Source organism: Ciconia boyciana, chromosome 5 (assembly GCF_034638445.1).
Source record: "Ciconia boyciana chromosome 5, ASM3463844v1, whole genome shotgun sequence".
Taxonomy (NCBI): Eukaryota; Metazoa; Chordata; class Aves; order Ciconiiformes; family Ciconiidae; genus Ciconia; species Ciconia boyciana.
In genome coordinates this window covers 13,644,618-13,670,577 of record NC_132938.1, presented here as the reverse complement: position 1 = coordinate 13,670,577, position 25,960 = coordinate 13,644,618, and the positions used below count along the sequence as shown (strand labels likewise).

At 43.1% G+C, this 25,960-nt stretch overlaps 1 long non-coding RNA gene across 2 annotated transcripts; it reads right to left on the bottom strand.

The window, feature by feature from the left end:
- Positions 1–25,960, bottom strand: LOC140652432 (uncharacterized). 2 transcript variants are annotated; one of them, XR_012042786.1, is made up of 3 exons: positions 25,801–25,960; positions 24,018–24,148; positions 1–136 (listed from the first exon to the last, which is right to left on the bottom strand). It is a non-coding gene; the product is annotated as an uncharacterized lncRNA (long non-coding RNA). The 2 variants fall into 2 exon arrangements; XR_012042787.1 differs by lacking the exon at positions 1–136 and adding an exon at positions 23,204–23,461.

Genomic DNA, 25,960 nt, shown 5'->3' with positions numbered 1-25,960 from the left:
AACACCCATGCAGAGAAGTAGAAGGGTTTGCTTTCAGTGGAGCAGGCAACAGACATCAGCTGTGACTCTGCAGCTGGAGCAAGACTGAACCAAGTGGTATTTTGGAGCACTTTGCAGGTTAGCATCCCAGTGTAAACTGCAAAAATAAAGCGATTTTAGTTCCTTTATCTTCAGAACAGTCCTGCTTGGTGCTATTCCCATCTTATGCCAAGAGTCAAGTCACTCCCTGTCCTGCACGTGCAAATGTGCTGTGCAGGTAGAGGCACTGCAACTCCCTGTGCAGCTGCACAATGCTTTTGCGCAGCGTTCCAGCTCCGGCTGGAGACCACGCTGCCCAGCAAATGTAGGAACAAGAGCTCTGTAGCTGCGAAGCACTGCTCTAACTGCAGAAACATTTTCCTCTTCCTGTTGAAGCCTGGTACAATGACCTAACTGGTCAAGTCGCATACCTGGACCTGGACCAAGAACTTAGATTCGCTGTGTTTCCCAAATCTAAATTTAAGCCACAGGTTTGACCCATTCATAACCGTGTATAAGCATACATATGTTTAAGTATGCTTTTTCAAGATTAATTTTCATCTTTTGGGGCCTATTTGATTATTTCAGCCTGTGTTAAGCGTTACAGCTGTCCTTTCATCCAGCTGTATTTTGTTCCTTGGTTTGGCTGTACTGACTAAATACCACTTAAAACTTTATTCCTAATACCAAGGGCACAGTGTCCCAACACCTTTTAATGGCTGTGACTGCTGGCTGCTTCAGGAAAGGCTCTGCTCTTCTCTGCCCCGCCGCTGTTGGGTCAGATCAAGCAACCACGATCCAGGGGCCGGGCTTCCCTTGGTGATCGTTGCTCTGTCCCTCCCAGAGCTGTCTAACCCCAGTAAGACCTCAGAGTGTCCCGTCCCCCTCATGCTATGTGTGGCTGGTGTACACACCAGCACCGTCCCTGGCACAGATACCCGCACAGGGGTCCCCCTACCCCAGAAGCGTTAGAGCCACGACTGCTACGAGTGGAAGCAGCTTGCTGGTGCAGCTGCAAACGGCGCTGCAATGGGTGTTGTTAGCCTGTGGTCACGGTTAAATCAGACAGAGACCATACTTAATATGCAACCAAAAACTAGCGAGCACTGCCCACATTCATGCCTTCTCCCTGGCGCCTTGCTGAGAACAGATTCCCAGTTTAGTGTAGACATACAACAAAAACTAATGATCAGTTATTCCTCATTCTCTAACAGACTTCATAAACTGGTATCTGTGAGCAAGAGACTGCTCGAGAAACAGAAAGCCTGTGGATGTGTGTCCGCCTGCGTGTGTGAGTGTGCCTGTCCCCTGCCGAAAGGGACAGCAATGGGGTGTCACCGTTCCAGCTGCTACAGACTGAGCTCATGCAACAGACCACTTTGAGCAGGGCTCTGCTTTCTGTCCCCAAATCCTTGTGACATGACACTGTGACACAAAATCATGCAGAACAACACATAGAGGGTTGCCGAGTTCCTGGATGGCCGGAAATGAATTGCACCACACATATTACACTTGCAGAAGTAACGTTACTTGCTTTATTGGCAACACTAATATTTCTCTGCACTACCTGAGCAAGAAAACTACTAATTATGAAAATGCGCAAAAGTCTTCCCAATACAGGAATCCCAAATTAGCCTTTTTTTCAGAGACTACTCCATATTTCAGTTGTTTGAGATAGATACCTTTACAGCTCTAAGCCCATATGTCCCTGCCCGATGACTGCTGTGCAGCTCATCACCTGCAAGGGCTGGCAGATTCCAGTATCACATCCCTCACTATTTTGTCAAGGCTATAAATGAGCAAAGCACTCTCCTTATTGCAAAGGATGTTGGTTATAAATTACAGAGGTAAATTTCATATATTGCATATCTAGCTAGCTAGTGGTATAAACCACCCTCGGGTGAGGAAATTTAGGTGATACCTGTCACCACTTCATTGGTGTATCCTAATTTTTTTGAAATGTATTTTTCCTTTTCCAAGTTTAGCATTAGCATCTGAAAGGTTTCCTCTGCATTGCTTCATAATATCCATCCTCACTGAAATTTTTTTTTTTACCACTGTGTGGCACTAAATGCAGCCTTTTTATTACCCACTGAGCCCAAAATTCCATGTACCATTACTGTGTTAAGAATTTGTGTTAAGATTAAAAAAAAATCAGAAGTGTTCTTAACATCATGGCAATTTTCTCTCTAAACAAACACTGTATGTCCCATCGAGAGCATTTCACCGATTGCAGTGGAAGCAGCAGGAGCCGAGAGCCAAGCAGAGGCTCCATCTCTTGGGCTTTCGGTAGGGTTTAGCTGCAGCATCCCCATTTCACCCTCGTGAAAGTTGTTTCCTCTTGTTTGTAAATTGCAAATCCCTTGCGCAATTTATTGTAGTATTGTTCTACACGCCATTGAGATTGCTTTTAAAGCACTTCTTTTAAAAAGTATATCGGTGAAAAGCTCCTGTCTTGTCAGCCAAGAGATTCACCTTATTTTATCTATCAGATTTTTAAACCACACTGTTCAGCAGCGAGAGCTGTATATCATCGTAAGCAATACTGCAATTTACCTCATATTTCACTCTTATTTCCTAAACTTCCTGCCCTCAGTGTCCGACACCCATGCAATTTCACTCACTCTCTAATGCCATTTTGCCCATTTTCCTGATTTTGTGCAGGTTTTATCTGTGCTCGTAGGGCATTTGAAGACTTGTTTTACTCTGCTTATCGGCAGTTCTGCTCACAGCAGCACGAAGCTGCTTTGTAACCGCTCCACCTCCCAAAATGGGTACCAACCAACTGCGATGAGCTCAAGCACCCTCGATCCCGTGAAGGTGTACCTGAGCTATCCCTCTTGCCACCAGCTCAAGCGTGCTACGAAAGGAGTGAGATATTATTTTTCTCATTGTTCCTGCAGGCCCCAATCTTGCAAGCTCTTACTCTTGTGTTTAACTCTCGTTAGGCCACCTGGTCCCACCGGTACCTGTGGGGACACGTGGAGAGCCCAAAGACCGTGCCCAGGAGCACACGGGTGCTGTGTGCTGCTTTGCTAACCAGAGGGAGCCGTGCATGTTCAGAGATGCAGAAAGAAGGGGAAGAAAAGGGTTGTGGGTTTTTTTTATTTTTCCCTGCAGATCTTTCAAAAGCTGTAACTCAGTGATGAATATTCATTTCAATGTAGTACTGAAAATTCAACTGATGACACCTCAGAGAGAAAAGGATCCAGGAATAAAAGAAATTAACATATAGCTCCCACCTTACCATAAAACAAAAGTGACTTTTCAGAATATATTATTTAACCTAAAAGCATTTGAGCAGAATCACTTCAATATCTTTCAATCCATTAATTTTCTTCCCCAGTATTATTAATTTTCACTATGAACCCACAGGTTACCCAGAATATACTGTGTATTTCCTTCCCTGGGTAAACTTTTGTCATTCAAGGTTCAAGCTGCAGAGATGCTAGACCTGGTTTTATACCTACCATTTAGTCTCAGCTCTTAGGCTTAAATGTATTATGTAGGATGAGATAATTTAAGAAACAGTATAGGCAGCTGTAAGAGAAAGGAAAAGACACCATAAAGAGCAGCTCAGCAAATATGAGCTAACAGTTGTGGACAGCACATGTTTGACTTAGTTTGGTTAACAGAAAATAAAAGATATGGGAAAAGATATTACCAGCAAATGACAATATGGGAAATCATCATCTGTGATGAGCTTCAAATTAGGCAAGGAATAAAGGCAGAGGTCAGAAAGTCAGCTAAGAGGCAAACCAGCCAATAGGTATTTTTGTTGTCCTATACAGAAAAAATACAAATTTGTATTAACAGTAGATACCTTCTATAGATTAAGATACTCCAGTATTTATAGTTGCCATTTTGAAATTTGGTGGGGTACTGTCAAGGCTCTTCAGTTTTTAAAATGACATATTGAAATCTTATTTCTGAGCGTATATACAGGAGAAAAGAGGCATAATGTTACCTAACCCTTACAAGAAGTCACTTGTGGTCACTTACTTTGTGGTTTTACTTGGGAAGGTTCCTCATTATTTTACCTTCAAGTTCACTGGGGCTCATGCAAAAAAATAATTCACCCAGTCAAGCATAGTGTTTATCTCCCCAGTAAATCCAGTTTGGGGCTGGAAACTGGACATTTCTCTCCCCAAGCCCTCCGAGCATCCCACGCTAGCAATGTGCACCTTCAACACTTGACCTACAGTGCCAAGATCAAGCTCTTTACAAAATACATTTTAGCTGCTAGTTTCCTTATAAGAGGTGGGTAGAGGAGGAGGAGGAGGAGGAGATGTTACCTATCTTTTATGCCACAGTCACACTGTGAAACGCGCCTGTAGGAGCTGGGAAATTGCGTTCAAACCTTTCCTTGGCTGAAACCCAGGCATGCCAGCTGAGCGCACTACATAGCAGGAGCCAGGGCAGCAGGAGGCCCAGGGTACCTGCCGCCTGCTCCCTCCATCGCGTCAGAGACCAGTGAGGCCGAGGAAGCCTGAAAAAGGGCGCATGAGAAGTAGCACATCTCTGTAGCCTGGTAGATGGAGTATATAGGTGGCAGTGCAGGTGTTTGTGTCCCAGCTACGCTATAAGGGCAGATTTTGTATTTTAGTCAATAACTATTTAATACAAAATACACAGCCGGCATAACCGAAAAGATACTCTTTGCCAGGTGAGTTCCCAAGCCATGAAATGGTAGAGCTGTGGTCACTGCTCTGGTCCTCTCTCTTGGGCCATGTTCTCTGCAACAGGCTGAAAAGGTCTCAGCAGAGGAGGAGAGGGAGCATCTCCTCCTCCTCCTCCTCCTGCCCTGTAAGATGGCAGGTCGTGCTCAGCCCACCACCAGCACAGTGAAAGTCTCCCCCACCCTAACCACTCAGCAGTGCTCAGCGAAGCTCTTAAATGAAAAAAAAGCTGACTCCTGCTCAGATACCTGGAAGGAAGGATCGAGATCTCTGTTTTGCTAAAGAGGGTTCATGGCTGCAGCCCAGGTGAGGTCCGGAGCTTTCCCGGTGTCCTCTGGGACATCACCTGCTGCCTGCGCGCGTGCAGCTCCCCGACAGACGGACCCTCGCTTTTGGGTCCCTTTCTGAGATACCTTTCCCAGGTGCTAGGAGCAGAGCCTTGGGGCTTAACACAGGTTTCTGCAGTCTGCTCAGATCCACCCACCTGGAAATTAGTCATTCCAGCAGCTAATTGACTATGCTTTTGTACAGCTTTTTCAGGACATTTTCTTCTCCAGCCTCATTCCTTTATTTTTCCTTCCTAGTCAATAATTTTTTTTTTACTCCTGTACCAACCTGAAAACCTCTGGGTCACAGCACCATTCTGGAAGCTGCTTATGGTCTGAAGGGAGAGAAAACTTCATTTCCTAAGGGCACAGCTCTGCTACTCTCCAGCAGGTGATCAATAGGTGCATACACCATATTACGCTGCAGGACTAGGCACCAGAATATTCTATAAATAGGTTTGATTTTGTGTAGTAAACCTTTCCATTATATCCAAATAAAAGTACTGATGTTTTTTCCTTATGATTTTATAGCTTTCTATTTAGATGCAATTGCCAATAACATTTTCTTTTGTTTTATGACAGGCAGAAGTAGGTCTCTAAAGTATTAGGTAGCTATTGACTATTGCGTTCAGAAAGAACAAAAGGTTCCTGAAAAGAAATGGGTAAGAAAGCTGAGCAGAGAAGTGCTGCGAGAGCCGGGAACTTCCCCTCCAGGATGCAAGTACAAGCACAGAGAGACTGAACCAACCAGCAGGTCACTGCCACAGTTTTAGCCTTGCTACCTAAAATGAAGGCTTGAAATCCCAGGATTGTGGGTTTGCTTTGGAAGCATTTTAATGTTCAAATATTTGTTTTCCCTTAGTGCTTCTAAATCCTTGTTATAGTGATTATAGCTCCCTTCTTCCGCCTCATTCCCAAACCCTACTCTGTAATTTAAGTCTGCGACACTTTCACCAAGTAGTTTTGGATGAAGAAGTTCTGGAAGCCACCGATACATCACAAAAGTCAATTTTGTGTTTCTGAATTAACTTCCTCACCTGTGCTGACCTCAGCTAGCTCAGTGCCCCCATACTCTCCATGAGATTTCATATCCATCAGTGTAAGTTAATAGGTTTAAAAGGCTGAACAGTAAAACCTGCAGAACAAGTAAAAGGCCAAAGACCCTGTGCCCTCTGCTGCTCTTTCTGCAGGTACTAAGAGGTCTGTCTGAAATGAATATTCAATCTCCCATGACAAAAATAACCTCTTCTTCCCTACCACTGACTTCCCAAATGAAACAGCTGGGAGAAAGAGAAAGCACAGAGCTGCAGCTGTAGGGGAGCTGGGAAGGATCTACAGTAAATAACAGATCTCAAGTAAATCAGGGATGATGCTAGGTTTGCCCTCTGAGGGCTCTGTAGTCAGAGGCAAAGACACGTGCCTTGCTTGGGGCTCAGCCTGGGGCCAGGGCTGGGACAAAGGGAAAGCCCAGAGTTGCAGTTTTAGGGTGCTGGAAAACATCTTCCAGAGCTAACTGCTTGATTTTGCTGCTGCAGAATACATGGTCTGAACAGGGAGCTGGGTGCCCAGCCACGTGCCACCTTACTGAAAGCCACACACCGTAGGCTGGTATCATTCCCAGCCATCATCTCAGAGGCAGAAGGATTTTGGCAGGGACAAGTGCAATTCCTGCAAACCCAGCTACTGCCCTACCGGTCTCTCGATAGGAAGACTCTGTCAGCTTTCTCACGTCACGAGGCAGCAGCAGATCCTCGCTGCCAGCCTGCCCTTGCTAACAGACTCTGCAGGCACATCGTCTCAACTCCGCGAGCTGGAGAGGCAGGGAAGACAACAAAGGGCAGGCTAAAGCCAAGGCAGTGTAGTGGGGTGAGGCAGACCCGCAGGAAAGGACACTTTCCCCCAGCTGATTTTGAGCTGTATCCTTGTTTTTCCCTGCTGTCCACATTTTCCTCCTTCTTTTCCTTCCTGTTTTCTTCCTGTCTGAATATGAAGGAGCCTTTCAGCAGAAAGCCGCTCTGTGGCTTGTTTTGTAAATAACAAACCAAAGCATTTCTCTCCTGCTAAGTCCCCAAAAATCAAGCAAAAGAACTGTCCTCCTCTTGATAGAGGAGGCTGCTATTTTGGCTCGCAGTTCAGCCAGCACAACGTAGTCCTTTCTAGCAAGTCTCGCACCGCTGCATGGCAGCTCAGTCCTTCAGCCCTCAGAGAATGAGCACATTAGGAGCTGAATATAAGCAATGTTTGCTTCCAATTTGCTCGGGCTATGCCCAATTACTTTATTAATGGACTGGTTTGCAGCAGGGTTCAGATAAAACAAAGCTATGCTTTAGGTTTGGTTTTGCACTGCTCCCAGTTTCACAGCAATAAAAATGAAGAAATGTTAACTTTCTTTCTGTGCAATTTTGTCTACAGAAGCATGAGCTAAAGATCTCTCTGTGGCAGCCTGTCCTCTGCAGAGCTCAGCACTACTGAAAGTAGAAGGACAAATACTTTTATTTTCCTGATACCTTAGATTAGGAAAGGATGGCTCTTCAAGAGACAGTTCAACAGCTTTAAATATCTGTTTAATAATTCTTTTGGGATAATGAGTGTGGTGCTGCCATACACCAAGCAAGCCCAGGGTCCATTTGGGTCTCCTCCTGCAATCTCACTTTTGGATTAAGTTCTCCTCCATAGGAGTGTTTCGTGCACTTAGGAAAGCTGGGGGAAGGCTTGTTAGAGAGATCCAGGCGACCTCTGGATCAGCTTTCTGGGGTATCAGGAACGTGGTTGCTGACAGCAGCATGCAGGTAGTGATAACTGTGCTTCAGAAAATACTGAGCGAGGCTGCTAACCCCTGAACGGGAAGGGGAGACAAGTATCACCCCCGCCATCCACCTCACAGATGAGGTCTTGAGAGTCTGGACAAGATGATAGGAAGAGGAGGTAGCTTTACATAGGTTTCTACTATTGTAAAGCGTAATTTTGGCCACTTTAGTACTTTGCCTCTCAGAGATGAAAACACCCGATACATATGCTTGGAAACGCTTTCTGTAGAAGGAATCGGTGCAGGCAGAGCCATCTCATACAGAGCAGTACAAGACATGCTGGAAGGCTGCTGCCTTGTGAGATGATGTCCAGAGCCTGCTATGAACTGGGCCCATGCCTGGACCAAGACCCAGCAGTGCTGCATGCTGTCCTGTCCACAGACTTCTCTGTAACTCAAGGAGGTCATCTTTAAACCAAAGGGTTTAGCAGTGGCTACTAGCTGCTGGGCTCTGTAACTGGTGGTGTCACCTCTGCCATTTTTAAAATCTACCTGTTCTTTAAAAGAATCATCTTCAAATAAATATAAATCAATTATTAGTATATTTACTGTCCTGTGGTGCCTATTACTGTATTTCTTTTACAATTTTTTTAAAAGACCTGGGCTTCATATAGCATTCTAAAAATAAACCAGAAAATTGTGTTTTGTACTGCCTGGGGAGGGCTAATGTGTCTAGATCTTTTGCAATAAATACGCACCTCCCCTTGAAATTTTTATTTTGATCTCTGAAAATGTACATTGTACTGAAACACAGCTAAAAAAGAATATAAGAAGAAATTGAGAACACACAGACCTGGTAAGTGTCACGCTATAACCACACAACCTCTTCAAATGGCATCAAATGTTAGCTACACTTGGGGACCTCCTCCTGCCAGACTAGAGGAATGCTGATATATGGTCATCAAACAAGACGTGGACCTTGGCAGAAAGATGTGAAGATTAAGATTCTTGCTTGGAAAAAGCCATCAAAGCGATTTGGAAAAAGTGCTGGGTCCCCAATTCCAGTTGATAGCAAAGAGTACTACATTTCACAACCGGTCAACAATATGGGGTGATAGAAGACGATTCATGATAACACACAAAAGAGCCTTAGATGCTTTGTTATAGGATATCATTTGTCCTCTATTTACACAGTGCCTTTGTTTCAAAGTACAAGTGAAGGATAACCGCAATGAAACAGAAAGCAATACTTGACAATGAAAACAAACAAGCCATCAGCTCTGGATTTCAAGTGAGAACAACAGATTGAGCTTACAGAGGAAAAGAAAAGATCAAGACAGTGGGGCAAGCAGCATAAAAGAAAGAAAATAGATTCCTATGGCTAAATTTATAGCTGAAATTGTGAATGATAAGGAAATACTTTTTTGCTGCATCGCCTCGAGGTAAGATGCAGAGACCACGTCCACTTTTCTTTTAGATCCTTTCTCATGTGCTCCTTCGCTGGCGATAGTGCCTCAGTCTACAATACCCTATTGCAATGGATGCCGCAATTTTTAAATCATCTACAGAGTATGTCTACATTGTAGTGATGTCCCTGACCTTCTGAGAAGCACTGCAGTACTTAGAAAAATCATTTTAGCTTTGTTTTTGTCCCCCAGATATCTGAATCGCCCATGCCCTATGCCCTGCTCCTTCCCCAAAGAGATTCTGCCTCACCCTTGTCATCATCTGTCATCATCTATCTTGTCATCATCTGTCTACTCCTTTTCTCCCCTCCACGCTCTCCTACATGTCATCCAGGGCTTATCTGCCTCTGCCCCAGGAACAGTCTGCAGCTGGGCTAGGAATCAGTGCAGCACCCAGGAAGACAGCAGAAGATGATGAGGGAAAAAAAAAGGACTCCTCTAGAGAGTGTGGGGATGAGATGGTGATGGGGAGGACCACCTTTCAGGGCATTAAACCAAGACAACAGTTATACTTTCTGTGCAAGAAGGATCAAACCCCTTTATTGTTGTGTAAATAAAAACAAATGTATTCATTTTCATAGGCCACAGGTTAAGAAGTGCTATGCACAGCCAGTAGCCGAAGGACAGAAGGCGGTGGCCTTGGTGACCTGCAATCAGCTCTAGCCTGACGTGCCAGACAGGATCGGACTCTGTCTTCCCAGTCCACCCTGGAAAATCCCGAAAGCAAACCCTTCAGGACGTACAGAGTAGGGCCTCAAGATAAGTGAGAAATTCTGCAAAAGACAGGTAGTGTTAGAAGACACATATCTGACTTTGGCCTTCTAAAAGCCCAGGAATTAAAATTATAATTAATAGGTGTGCCAACAGGTTTTGGCTCCACTTAACAAGATCCCTCCAACAAAGTCTTGAGCCTTCGTTTTCTTTCCAGATCGGCTTCTGCAAGACCAAGGACTATCTGCTCCAACAGGCTGGCCACTGACCTACATAGAGCAGCAAAGCTCAATGCAATAAAGGGCAAAGCTGAACTTCCTTTTTAAAAATAATCTAAGTTTAGAAACAATTTAGATGCTGGTGTAGCTGTGTGACTCCAGAAGCTGCGGAGCCTAAAGCCAGTGGTTTAATCTGTACCTGGTTCTTGGCAGACCTTGTGCTGCTGATGATTTTGCATCTAAAAAATCTCTGTTTAAGGTGTTACTAGTTCTGAACGGCAGAGGCATAGGTGGAGGCACAAAGAACCCATATTTCTTAATATGTAGCAGTCTCTTAACACAGTATTTTGTATTAATTTAAAGAGGTCTGCCCTAATTTATGCATATTGCCCAGCCCAAAGGAGGTTCAAATTCCTGACCTAGGCCTCCAGGCAGTATGGCAAGATAAGTAAAAAATGTTAATACTATCTCTCATTATACGTCTCTAGTTGCTTACATGTCTTTTAACAGTTTTCAGGGCTGGGATTTTCTGAACTGCTCAGTGCTGGTCTAACCCTGACCTTCTTGCTTCCAGTGATTTGAGACATTCATTCAAAATAGATCCCAGTATGAATATATAATTTGAGATGCAGACGTAGTTTTTTTCTATTCTTATGGAGTAATATTTTGCTTGTTAAATCACATTAACTCAGTCTTATGCCAGCCCTGAAATACTTTACCCTGGTAGATCCTATATTCATCTTGCTGTGTGATTGATGTTTGATGACCCAAGCACATAGTCAATCTTATAATTTCCTAATTCGTACCAGGAGATTTTAAAGTGCAACTTATGCCATATCTAAGCAAAACCCCCTTACATGTGAGAAATTACTGGCCGTCCATTTTGTGATCGAACTCATACAGCAAGATTAGTGTTCATCTGTAGCTCAGCTGTTATTTTTACTGGGTTATCAAAGCCCTGGGGAGGATTTTGTAAAGCTATTTAGGCTGAAGGAAGGGATTAAAGAGGTTTCTCCCCATGAAACATCTGTTGCAAATGTACTTTCTAATATTCACAGCAGAATGTTAAAATTAATCAGAAAGGGGAAGAGTCTCTTCCCTGTTCAGCAGCCGCACTCTCTGCTCAGCCATCCCATGGGCCAACCCACTGTTTCTTTCCCAGCCCAAACCAGAAGCTGCCCCCACCACTACAGAACAGAGGATTTGTTTGGATGCTACGCCCCTCAACACCTTCATGGGATATTTCAACTTCTTCCTCAAGCTCTCCTCCCTTTTGTCAATTAATGAGAAACTGGGACTTAAAGTGACTGTTACAGCCAGAAAGGCCAGCCATCCGTGATCTCCTTCTCTTCTTGCCCTAATTCCCAGACTCTACACTCATGCTTTTGGGGTATATGCACTTGCACACACTTTTTTTTTCCAAACAGGTACCTGCTGGAATAGCGCATAATCATGCCTACTTTGAGCAATAGCTGATTATTTTCCCACATGGAGCCCACTATCTACAATCCCCCTATTTGTGTGAATTTTAAAAAAATCTGTGCTTGCTATAAAAAAAAAGAATAGAATATTAAACAAACTTGGGTACTAGCAGTTCTGATACTGATACAGCCCAAGAGCTGTTTTCTGTATCTTTCTCCTCCTCTCACAGGGCTCTCTCAAGCCCACTTATCCCAGCCCCAGGATAAAGCTTGTACTCTAGGGGCAAGGATAACTCTTTTTCTCCAGTAGCAGATAGGACTAAGTTGTGCTATGCTTTTACTGCTTATAGTATTGCTTTCTATAATATGTGGGGGGAAAGGAGATACCCAGTAATAAGCAAGCACATTCACTACAGACCAATATATACTGTGCAAATTTAAGTGCTAAAAGAAGTTGGATAAAAACAAATTCTCAGTTTATTCTCCTGCTTCATGCATAAGAGATTTTCAGAGAAGCTGAGGAGACCGGACTTGATGTTCCTCATTCTTAGTGCTTTTTTTGTTATTGAGTTTAAGAAAACAGTCTGGTTTTTTTTTTCAAAGCAAAAGGAGAAGTAATTTAATTCTTCCCCTCTATATAAGAGGGGGAAGAATTATATACTCGTGCTTATATATGCTGGTCTTAGTAAACTGAAGCTTCAGGAGGGTAGGGGAATGGCTTACTGGTAGCATGACAGTAGTATCCTAACAAGAGCCATAAGTGACACTGATCACACTGCGTTTCTGTCCTCAATTCAGCCACAGTCAAGTGACAGACACCTTAAAAACACATCATCGTTGTTGCTGCTGATGATATCCCGTCAAACACAAGAAGAGGGGTAGCACAACTACGGTGGCTGATGAGTGCTTAGTAGGACATACCGTCCTTGTCACTCCATGCTCCCAGCTCAGAGGAAAGGGACTGCAGTGTCTCATTCCTCTGGGCCAAGTTCACCTGCTCCAGGTCAGCTGCTGCCAGCAGACACATGAGCACAGAAGCAGTGGTGAGGCAACGATGCACCTACTATGCATATGTTAAGAAATAACAAAGCAAGGATACTAAGGTGAAAAACTCCTAAAGCTGGATACCTGGGGAGCTGCCAGGAGGGCCCAGGACTCACACCCTGTAGTCACCCGGGAATGGAAGAGGTTTCTTCTTGCAGAGCCAGGTTGTGGTAGCAGAAAGTAGAACAGAAATCTTTAAGACTGTTTCAGGCTGATAAATAGAAGAGTTAGAGATAATTTGTAGTGCTGAGTATGAGGACAAGGTCATAAATAAGAAGGCAGACAGTAAAACAACAGCAAATGCCTGCGCCTACTGTTATAAATTGCAACTCAAAGATTAACTGGTAATAGGAATACCAGCCAAGCTCTTCTACTAGGGCATAGGGCTTTAAAAAGTCCTTAAGCACTTCACCTGGTTGTGGTTGTACCAGAAATCCTGGTGAATACATCTTGAAACCTGAGAGTGGATACAGTGACCAACTGACCGGGACTTCTTTCCATGGCAATGAGGAAGGGACGACCAGGCTTCTCCCATCACTGGTTTGCACAGGCTGTGCCGCAGTAATCTGGGAGTCCACCCTCAGTGCCTTTTCAGACCTTTTGGTTGAGAATAACAAAATAGTGAAACATGTGAGCTCTTGTCTACTAAAAACTGGAGTAAATCCAGAGTAATGTCACAGGGGTCATAAAACAGCCTGTAAATAACTGCTGAAAACCTGGGCTATATTAAAACTGGTGATATCTGATTAAAAAAAGCTATCATTCCCCTCAGCCTCTGTGCCCACATTCAGGTGACACACTGCCCGCTCCGCGGGGATGGCTGGGACGCAGCGGTTGACTTGGCAACTGCTGCTGTAATAGAATATTTTCCCTCCAAATCAGAAAGTATTAAAAACATACTGACAAAATGCACCCTGCATTTTTCTCATGTAATAAATCTGCTTTTATATTTAAAGACCGTACTTCTTCCCCTGGCAGGACATAACTGTGGAATATTTCTTTCCTCAGAAGACACTGTACCAGCCCGATTTCTGGAGGGCCTGTGAAGGGGCAATGCAGAAGTGCAAAAGAGGAGCTTTGTGCAGGTTGCTGCTGGTGGAGGCACAGGAGATGTTCAAGAGACGTCCACGGGCTGAAGATACTGTAAGGAGCAAGCCATTATACATCTCACAGACTCAGCTGGCTAATGCAGGACAGAGGTCTGCCAAAGCCCTCCCTACTCTGGGAAAAGGACTGTCACTCGGTCACGTCAAAAATTTCCTGCATTCCCCATAGTGCATGAGCTCCCACTCTAACACGCTTCTGAGCACAGCCCAAGGCAGGTGAGAGCATTTACTCATGCTAAAAGACCCCTACAGAATCTGTACAGGCTGTTGTGACCTGTTCTTAAAGCCATTTTGACTCAAGCTATTCAGATAATATCTTCTGTTGAGGGGTGCGTGTATGAGAAAGAAGCTAAGACAATTTCCAGGTATACCCGGTCTTTCGGGGCTTCTGCCTGGCTTTAGAGGACATGGAGCTGTTCCCTGAAAGGAGTAACCAGAAATAACTGCAGGCTTACATGACATCTGCAGCCAAGTCTCAAACACAGATGACAAATACCTTGTCTTGAATATAATCTTGGCTATTCTACTTAATAAAGGCATCTATTAACTAATTATCGGCCGGTGGTTATACAGCACTCCCAAGTACAGCAGAATCAGGATTCGTGGTGTGAATGGTAGCTGCCTCTTTTTCCTACATTTTTTGCAAAATAACTCTGGGGAGGCGTGCAGGGAAGCAAAGCCTATGAAACACGTTTAATTAGGTAAACTGAATCTGCAATGTAGAATTTGGAAACTGACCAGGTTCGGGATGGATAATTCAGTAATCTGGCTGGGTGATAGTGGACTCTGCTGATTTATGTGTGAATCAGCTCCTGCTCTTCTGGGTTTCCTTTTCCCCTCCAGTTCAGTAATTAATTTGCCCACCTCTTCTCCCATCTAAAGCTTCTGGGGTTTTTCACATTGGCATCTCTCTGCCCTGAAACACACACATACGCTTGCTTTTTCAGGTTTTGCAGGGGTAGAGAAATGGAGGCGCACAGATTAGCAAGACCATTGCACTCGATGGGTAATGGGGCCATGGAGGAGATGACTTCCCGGGTCCCCTGTCCTATGGGATTTCTGCTGTATCTTCTTCTTAACCAAGAAGCTCCCTCTTCAAGGGGAGGGAAGAGGGCTCTGTACATCTCCTGTGGTCGCCCTCACTGATATTTATCTCCCTGGAAGCAGGCTGTAGAAATAAAGAAGTCAAAGGGACAAGACTACAACTTGCACAAGGGCTGAGAAGCTTCTTAAAGCAGCTCCAGGGCCAATCACAGTCATTGAGATGATAGTCTGAATTAGCAGCACTGTGTGTGTGTCGAAGGGCACCCTGATGAAGAAATACAGATCATCCTTCATATTGGCAAAGTAATATCTGGGACAAGCTTGCACAATATAATCTAGAACTCAAGGTGCCCGTGGCCAGGTAACTGCACCTGAACTGCTGACTCCTCACAGGTTACGGTTAATTCACCAGAGTCCTAGTCACCATCTTTTAACATTGTCTGAAAAGTGCTGGAAGTGCGTCACATCCCCTGTATGCTCATATCTGGGGGCCAGAGACAAAACCCAAGCTCGTCCCTCGGGCTGAAGGCAGCAGGGAAGGGGCAGAGCACCTGGTGAGCAGAGTGACGGCTCCTGCTGCTGGAGGGAAGAGGGAGACGGGGAGCTGTGGAGGAATCTCTTCGGTGGAGGACAGAAAGTGGAGTCTTCAGTTCTTGAAACTGCACAGCAGATTAAAAAGAGGAGTCGCTGCCTGGCATTTTCTCTCTCAACAGCAAACTGCTGGCCAGCCACTTTGGAAGGAAACTCATCGGTTTGCTTACAGTGTCACCTGGAGCTCTAAAATAATTTTTCTGTAGCTAGCAAATATTTGGGCTTAAGTGACACTGGTAGTGCTGCAACCCCAGGGAAAAATATGATGAAGGAGGGGGAGACGGGGCTGAAAATGCAGGAGACGTGCTGTGTTTGCACAGCAGGCTGCCAGTCCCCGAGCAGCCTGTAAGCGCTCGTGCCTGCCTCGCAGAGCAGGTACTCGACGTGTGCATGCAGAACACGGCTGAGTAACACGCCTGTGCTCCAGCCGATGCTTCAGCTTCATCGGCCTGTGAGCAAGAATCAAGGCATGTCTTACAAGTCAATACTTTTTGAATGACAGAACAGGTGAAGGCTGATTTCAGAAGCCTTTGTGTGCTGGGTTGGATTATTATGTGTGTAATAAGGTGCAGGCAGTGACTGAAGCATTTCCTGCAGCTCTCTCCTCCCTCGCGTGAGTTCCCTGGTACTCACTTGCACGTTTGCTTTCACAGTGTAATCTGGCTTTCTGCAAGGGGTGCTCATTTTCGTCTGTCCTCCCACCTAAGTTTTGCAAAGCTGTGAAAGCAGACTATCTTTGAGACATCTAACACTTGATTCCTTTTGGTTGAAAAGCTTGAGTTTCCATTTTGGGGAAACAGTTGTGGTGTAGCTCCATTGCAGGAGGACTTTTTAAAAGCCTGATGTCTGATGTCTCTTCCATTAATCATACTTTCCAAAAAAGTTTATTTAATATGTCAGAGCTAAACAGAAGTGCGAATAAGTCATGCACATGCAATATAAATTACCCATTCAATTCTAAAATCATTCAAGCCTCATGAAATTCCTTTGCTGGTACCTGGACCTATTAGCTGAGAAAGTTCTGCCTAAATCTAGTCTCTTCAAATCAGAACTGAACCCATTTTTTTTGTGACAGAGCAGGGAAGGGAGCCTGTGCTTCATTATTTTTAATAACAGAACAAGAAGTAAAAGAGCTTTCTTCTTCCAGGATTCTCCAGTAAGTATTTTTCACAACCAATATCTTTTCTTCTTTCAAGGTAAATATATTGCTCTCTTGCTGGTTGAAATATGAAGCCAAGGAATCTATATTAATATCATCATTTTAAGCTGAAAAAAACACCTGTACTCCAAGAAGCTAACAAGAATAGATAGCTGACCAGCATCAAGGTTTCCACTGTGGTTTGACTCTTGCCATGTGCCTACTGTCCAGACAATTCTTTGAATACAAAGGCCAGAGTGAAAGTGTTGCCTTTATACTGTATACGTGCACTTCAGCTCGAGCAGATTTAGCTGTAGACATGTACTGACTCCATTTCTTCTAACAAACATCTCGCTATTTGTCTCACCAACACATACCAGCATCTTTTCTGCAGAATAGTCACTACCATTGCTCCTTCTGCATGCAATGTGCACGTGCATGCAACCCAAAAAAAGAAACACCCCAAAGCAAGAAACTGATGAAGTAGTAAGCAAAACCAAATGGCATAAAACCAGGTACTGTAGGAATACAGAGAGATTGGAATAACCTAATTTACAGTTAACAACCCAATTTTCCATGAGAGCAAGAGGCCGTGCTGGAGCGACACTAACAACTTTTATTCTTTCTAACAAGTCTGTTGTCACCTGAATTGTACATCAGAGGATCGTCTTGGTCACAGATGCAACCCAGATTTAAAGGTTAGCCTACAACCATCACAGTGAAATTCAAGAGAGAGATAGACTTCAGAGGAGTGAAGAACTTAGTTAATATCCAAAAGTAATGCAAATTCTATCCTGATACCATTAATAAAAGGATATTAAGTTCAAAAGTTCTCTATTAAGAAGTACAAAGTTGCCTTAGTCTAAGCAGCCCCAAACTAATATGTGTTAATAGTAGCTGGATGGTTACTATATGCTTACAAAACAGGATAAAATTATGTTGGAAAGTTTCCAACACTGTTTACTGATGTATTAGGATGCGGTTTAGAAGGAATACTTTATTTTAAAAAGCATGCAATGGAGAGGCAGAGCTGCAAGGCAAGGTGACAATCAGCCCCCAGCTGTGTGACACTTTCTTTGGGTACCCTACCAGGATAGCCTTAAGATTACAGCCTTTCCTCCCAGCTTAAAGATGGACTGATGGACTGTCAGATTAGTCCTACCCCGGAGCAGATTCGCCTTTCCCTTTTATCTCCCAGCTTTCACTGCCTTCTGCCTTTCTCCGTCTGATTAGATGAATTATCAAAGCATATTTTTGTGCTGAGCAGAAAACCCCATCCCAGTGCAGCATGGATGGATTTTCAAAAGAACCTAATCTTGGTTTTGATTAGGCTTTTGATGAACAGAGAAGACGAAGCCCGTTAGTCCCTGCAGTGAGTCCACCAGGCACTCCTGGAGGTTAACTGACGGATGTTCATTGCTCCAAAAGGCCTCCAAAAATTTCACTTTTTAAACACAGGCTCCATCACTATCTCCTCTCTGTCTTCACTCCCTCCCCTGCGTCTTCCTGCTGCCTCCTGGCCCTGAGCCTCTCCCCGACGTCTGCCACCCACATCACCGACGCCTTGCCCCACATCTCTCCTGCTCCTGCCTGGATCTCCTGCAGTCAGGGCTGGAGCCAAGCCGAGCAGTCTTGGTGGAGTTTATCAGCTCAGGATCTGCCAGCAATAGGTCTTGGCCCCTGCGGGGGCCGGCGTACCTCGCCACCGAGGCGTGCCTCTGCTGTTTGAGGCAATGTGGGCATTGAGGAGCCTCAATGTCACCCAAAGCCAACAGGGACCTGCGGCGCCGTTCCCTCCTGCTGTGCCGTGCCGCGTCAGGAGCCTCTGTGCAAATTACTACGTCTACATATCACAGCGATCTGCCTGTCAAAAATAGTAGCTTTGGTCTTGAAGTCGGTATGAGGATGATGCTGCACCCAGATTAATGAGCATACTCACTCTCAGCAGGGCCAATTAGCCAGGGTAGGCTGGTGGGTTAATTCAGTTCCAGAGCTGGCTTCTTTTCTAGTTATGACCTTGTTTGCCTCTCATTTGGGTATCTTTGCATGCTGTCACACTACATCTTGAGACCTGGCAGCATCTATGCCACTTCTGAAACACCGCTTAGTCATTTAGTTCCTATAAGCCTTGTCACACTCAGCAGAGCTATACATAAATACGTTTTAAATATCTAGGCACCAGCACGCTTCTCAGGTGGTTTCAGGAATCCAGCCCGCACAGCCATTTAATGCCAACCTGAGAGTGGCTGATTGCTGCTTTATGCAAAACCTGGACTGACACATTGTTTGATATCACAGAAGTAAATCAAATTGCAGCATAAAATACAAGAATCAAATTAAAATACTAGTGATCACCATACTACTAGTTCACAGGAAGAGGGGACAGCTAGAACAGGCACCTAGAAGACTGAAAATCCACTGGAAAATGTAAGTTCAGTGACAAGCCCTGAGAACTGCTTACATTTATTTGAAGAATAAAATCCTGTCTGTCTCCCTCATTTGCTCTTGAGGGAGGAAACTAACACTTAAAAGATGTACATAAAGTCTTCAAGAAAACAGTTTAAATGACGTGACTGTCTTCAGATTCACTTTCAAAATAAATTCCCTTACACTGGGCTCATAGTCACAAGGCTCAAGGCAGTGGTAGCAAAAAATTTAGTAGGCCTTTACCGTAAAGACAGAACCTTAGCCAAAAAAGAGTTAAAATTTTTAAAAGTCAGGAAAAAAATGCTCATTATACCTACAATAATCTGAATTACCGTACCATATCCATATTTTAGTATTACCTAGTCATCGAGGTTGAAATATCTTGTTATTGCCATAATTCTCCAAGAAGCAATTGTATTACTAAAGACATTATGAAAAAAAAGGAATTTTCCTGATTAGTAGGAACAATGTAGCTGGACCAAAAAAAAATTGTTTTATTCAGTATCTTGGAGGGATAGACAGAACCACATTTCTGAAAAATTGCCTCTTTCATCTCTCAGAAAACTGAGCCTGTAATTATATTCTAGATCTGGGTAGAGACTTAGTTTTTATATCATTGTTATGCACTTGTTCTTTATATATATGTTAATGTGCCTTTTTTAAGTTTTCTTAATTTTTATGTATAGATGATTCATTTTGAGCAGCATTAAAGGCATCTTGAAAATTTTCATCTTTTTTCCACACATTTTTGCAAATCCGGTCACAGCTTTGCATAGACGGGAGTTTGTAACCGAGTATTTTCAGTTTACATATTTACAGGAACAGTTCTGAGTTAACACAAAGTAACCACGGAAAGCTGCAACAACCTTCTTACTGGAGCAAAACTGTAAGGAGATATTGAAAATGAGCTGCTGTTAAGAATAACTCCGTTAAATTGCAAATACAGATGTCATGGTTGCGCAGGGCGGGTTTTGTAGGAGGCTTGGGGAAGGCGGGGGGAAGGCTGGCAGGGTGGGGAGGTGCGATTAGCCGGGGCCCTCGGCAGGGACAGGGTTATCGCCGATGGGGACTCCTGCCAGGTCACGGGGCAATATTTCTCTGAAGCGGACAATCTGCAGGAGTTCAGTCATAATAAAACAGGATAAAGTGCGTTTTCGTAAACACGGAAAGGACGCAGGCTCACGCTGCGAAAACAGCTGCGAAAACTGTCAGTGTTTCGGAGATTGACTTTCTCAGCTTCAACTTTTAAGATATTTAATTCTTCATAGGATATTTAAACAGGAAACTGATTATGAGGAAAAATTTCAGGTCTGAGTATGAAAAAAGAGTGTTTTCAAGGGAGTATAGTGTTTGGAGATTTGCTTTTGCAGAATCTGGTAAAAACAGAGGGAATTGAGGGAAAAAAGGTAGTAAACTTTTTTATCAGACATGTTTTCCCACAGAATGATCAGTGAAGCAGAGACACTTGTTTCCATTTGTGCAAATCTCCAGTTTAGGGACGTACGTGAATATCACAGGGGGAGCTTCAGAATTCAACGTCCGGATCTCTCAGACCCAGATTCTGCACAGAGAAACCAAAAGGAAAACCTCGGGCACTGCTGGCACTTCCAACATTACATCAGTAACTGCGTTGCTTCACTCACCTTATACTTACTGTAGGGTGGCTATTTTTGTCTGCAGTTGTAATGCCGCAGCATAGCGATAACTCACGACAAAAGTGCGTGAGGCTTCACTGTGTAGTTTCATCTGTGCTCGGGCTGATCGTTGAGCCTGAGCCCCACCAGCTACCTTGGCAGGGCTCCGGGTAGCAACGTGGCACAGTCACTTTCAAAGCTCTATTTCATACTATGTTGATGCCTTCTTTTTTGCTTATAAAAGGGTTTCCATTTTTAATGCTTTAATTCCTGCTCAAATTTTAGAGATTCGTCAACAGATCAAAAAATTGCACATGGCACCTAGATGTTTAATCCAGCTCCGTGTCTACTACTAGATGACTTAGGCGTTACTCATCTACTCTTGTACAGATCAGAAAGCTTGCGCTCGCAGATCCCTTGCAGGACTAGGACCATACTTCATGAGTTAAGAACAGCTCTCCATGCTCAGCCATGTTTGGCGCTGGCACGTTGCATATGACAAGGCCAGCTGTACTAGTGGGGGTCTGGACATCTAATCGACCAGAAAGAGCAAGCAGCTATCTCTGGCGTCCTCCCCCGTCCCCCAGCAGAACACATTTTTCCAGAGCCACTGATATTCTTGCAGTACAGACCTGATTTATGACTAGTGCCTTCAGGAGCTACCGCAATGCACATGCTTAATTTGATAGTAATAGTTACAGTAGCACAAACTGATAACATTTACAGAGGAACTTTCTGTAAATGACTTGTATTTACAGAAAGAAATTCCATTAGTATTCCCTATTTTCAAACATTCAAATCCATGAATATGAATGCTCCTGCATTTGTATAAAAATACGCTCAAGATGCTCATACTAAAACATTATTGAAACATGTACAAATATATATATATATGAGAGAAATACAGAATGAGAATTAAAGAAATGAAATACACTAAATATACTCTATTAGAGAAATACACTAAATAAATACCTATTTTTAAATTGCCTGTTCAGCCCGTATAACAGTCCAACAACTACGTTGCTCAGGCGGATGGTCCCCTCTGCTACTTTCAGTGGAAGTACACAAAGCTCAATTTAGCAATTAGATTAAAAAGTTGAGCTACTTTCTAATTTCCACATGTTCAAGTACATTAAGCAATTAGCAGAAACATTTTGTGGATTAGCTTTTGCAAGCCCTGCTAGAGGGGCCTCATGTCCTTAGCCTTGCTGGAACTGCACGCTGATGAGCCAATACACAGGTTAAACCTGCACAGCCCCGTGCCATTTGCTGCAAAACACTTTGCACGTGGTAGTAGCATCTCTTCTATTAACTCCGAATGTTTTTAACATCTATAAGTTATTTGTCTGATAGAGGGCAATAAAGAAAGGTGAAAAGGGCTGTCCCTTTGACCCAGAGTGTAGTGCTCTGCAGCAGCTCACAGTAGCCTCGGGTGGTTTTTATGCCCAGGATTAACAGGGATTGGGAACGATGCAGAAGCAGCATGCTGAATCAAGGGTCAGAAATTGCTTTGCGGGGCAATTTCTCCAGTAAGATTCAAAACCCATGATATTCCAAGTACAAACAAACACCGTAATGCTCTATATTCAGAATTTGTTTATTTAATCTCAATTTTTGTACAGTAAATGGTGCAGCTCAGAGCTTGTTTGGATGAGCTGACAATGCTGTGTTTCATGGCAGAAAGGTTTGGCTGCAAGTGACAAAGCTATCAGAAAATTTGGGAGATATGAATGCAAATAAGTTTGTTAAACTTTGACAGCAAATGAGAGAAAAAAGAGAACTTGTTTTCAATCAGAGACGTCGCGTCATGCTCTTTTTCCCGTATTAGGGAAGGCAATGAAGCATTTCTGTTTATGCTGAACTTACTCCTGGTAGTTGTGGATACAATTAGTTTCAAATATGTATTCTTTAAAAAAATCTTTATCTCCCAACTACATATTGAACTTTGATGAAAAAAAGATTCTCTTGGATCCATTCTCAGACAGATGGATTTCTACCCCTGGGTTTATTTTTTGCCTCATGTTCCTTTTGGCCTTATGAAGGATTCAGTATTAAGGAAAGTGAAACATTTCTTTTTCTGCAAAGTCCTCTCCTTGTAAAAGCAGCATGCCTCTTTTTTCCTCATCCTTGATTCTCTGTCCCTTTGGTCCATTTCTTCTCTGCAGTCTTCAAGCATCATAAAAGCCGCAATTCTCTTTTCCCTACGTTTCTAATAATTATCTCTTACTTGTTTCCACAGTCTCTCTCCTATTCCCTTTAAGAAAATTGCCAACACTCTACAAACTGCATAATGAATAATAATGAAGTCTTTTATTGCACACTTAGCTGTAAGCACACTCATGAATTATCTAAGTTTGATTATGAATGAAGATTTACACTTAACCTTGCCTCAGATATATAGGTGCATTAAGAATATCAGCAATGTCTGTGACAGACAGAAATATCTCCACGTTTTCTGTAATAAGCGAGAAAATCCTGTCTTGATTTGCTCTTCAGCAGTCTCAAGAATATGTCTGTGGAATAAAAGTATTCTTTTTCTCTTAGCTGAAGGACAGAGCTGCATAGTTCATCATGCCAAGCTAATGTATTTATGGTCTGAAGAGCTCTCCTCACCCCCAGACTTCAGGCTTACAGTGGAATCCAAGGTATGTAATGATGATATGAACATGATATACTTTACTGTAACCTGTGCTTCAGGCAGCTGTTAATGCCAGTCTAGCTTTCTGTAGTCTGCAGCCAAAGGAAAGTTGTCTGCAGCATATGTATAGCTTCAGTCCCCAGATACTTACTGTGAAGTGAATGGCACGCTGAAGTAGATGCCACAGAACCAAAGAGCCATTTGTTAAAATGCAAGTCTCAGATGTTAACGTATATTTGGGATCATTTCTCTGCCTAAGAAAGAAATTAATTTCATTTCCTCCCTTCTAAATTACTCTTGCGGTAGCACCGAAAGTCTCTCACAAAGATCCAGACACGCATTGTACTAAACTTTATGGAAACACTGGAAAAGATGGTCTGGCTCCAAAGAGATAAAAGTCAAAGGTAGCAAAAAGGTCAACACACGTAAAGGAGAAACCAAGAAGTACAGTGGGAAGGGGAACAGAGAGATACACTGACCTTCCCACAACTGCTGAGCAGATCAAGAACAGAAGGATTTGAACTCAGTCTGTTGGCTCCTAGTCTAATCTTTTGTTGCATGCTGCTGCTTCTGACAATCTTGGTCAGGAGAGAGATGCCTTACTATTTCAATATTGCCACAAATAATCTCTTTTTAAGAGATGCTCTTGTTATGCAGACCCTTAAATTTTCAGCCCCAGTTTATGCAAGTTATATGCTGCTTTGTTAACTGGGAGGTCATTTTATTTTTCACCGAGTGTAAATGCTTTCAGTGGCATCCAGGTCAATAATATCCTACTCCCTGCTTAATTTATGAACGTGCAACACTTACGCACACGATGTAGATCCAAAAATGTGCACAGTGAATTTCTCTGCAGCATCTCAGTGGTTCTGGTCCTGAACAGTCAGGGAAGGGAATTAATCAATCTTATTGCTTTTCCTTGGACTCTTGCTCTCACTGATCTACAAAAAAGAACGTGAGTAATTTTTCAGTTCAGACCTTCAAAAAACTAGGTAGTGTGGAAGGATTGCTTGGTTTTATTTATACGCAACACTCCTCCTAAGACATCCTCATAGGATGTTTACTTTTGTGCAGCAGTATGACATTGTTGACTCGTATGTGCTTTTTTTTTATTCTATAATTTTCAAATATTTTTCTACTGAACTGCTGCCAATAAGCAGTTCCAATTTTTTAATTATTAATGGTAATTTATTAACATTAGATTATGCTTATCAGTACATAAATGTACCTCAACTATGAAAATACCAAGTGAAGTATTATCAAAGGCTTCATTAACTTCATCATATACACTTACAGCTTCTCCCTGTAGTCTTACTTATGTGCATACATTACTGAAAGCAATGGCAACATGTATGATTGTACTGTGGATTAGATTTTAATTATTACAGTTTATAGACAAAGATGTAATTAAGTTCATGCAATATACAACTGCTGTAGGATAACTTTACCTTCTTTGCAACATTTTCTAGAAAACCAGTTCTCTACAAAGTGATTCTGTTTTTAATCACACTGCCAAAATATAAAACTGCATTCATAATTCAGATGCTGTACACAAAGTACATCTTCAGCATGGAGGTCTCAAGATCTTTTTGGAGTGCAGAAGCATCACCCATGCTTACAAAGAGGTGGAGCTCAGATATGGACCCAGCTATCACCTACATCTGAATTTCTCATCTGCAGAGCCAGCTATCAGGTGCCAGTCTGAATTTGCAAGCGCACAGTGACAGGCAGGCTTTGTGGATGAGGGAAGGTAAGAAGTAGGTGCAAAATTTGCAGCAGATCAATGTGGACAGCACAGACATGCTATTTATCTTCCCAGAGCTCCTTGGAAAGGGCCCAAGACACCTTCAAGGGCATTTCCTCTTACAAGAGAGAAAGTGAGCACCTCCATGGCTAAACTCCTTAGTGATCTATAAAGGATTAAGTGTTAGAGGGAAACAAGAAGAGCCAAAGTTCTGTAATTGATTTTTGGCAGAGAGGAGCACTCCAAAAACCCCACAGATTTGGTAGTAGCAGGCAAAACTAATTTCTTGGATCTAGTGCTGCACGGAAGTATGAAAAGGGTGTAGACAGGAAAAGATGACAGCGAGACCACAGGGCAAAAACAGAGAGTAGGAGCTGCCTGCCTGTTAAGAGAAGGAGATGGAAAAGAAGGCAAAAAAGACATCAATGCCAATTTTCTTTCCGTAAAAGCCCTGTTTTCTACTAGATTTTTTCAATTTTACCTTAGCCTTTGACGTCAGTGAACAGTGTCTGTTCATTCTAGCAATAAATCTAACCCACAGTTTCTAGATCCCACTATTTAACAAGGTTTAGGAACTTGGTCATTTGATTATTTGCACATTTCTACTGAAGTATTTGTCTGTGTGTCATTCTGACCACTACATCCATCGTAACACACACCTTGGAGTAAGTGTAACAGCGGGTTTTGCTTGCCTGAGCTTTTTTAAAATTGAAATGCAATTCCAAAAGAGGAGCTAACCTGCATGTGTAAAATCATAAGACTACTTTAGCATCCTGCAAACATGTTTGGAGAGAGCAAAATTAAACATTTAAGCATGCTGATTAAGGCATTGATTCTGCAAATACTTACTACCAGGCTTAATCCCTTCGAAATCAGGGGGACTATTCACGGTCAGAAAAGCTGTGCCTGTGAGTAAACATTTGCCTCCCTCAGCCCTTGAAAGCGATTGCAGGCAATATTTTTCTTCTAGATGGACAGTGCTCACTTGTTGGCAGTCCACAACTATGAA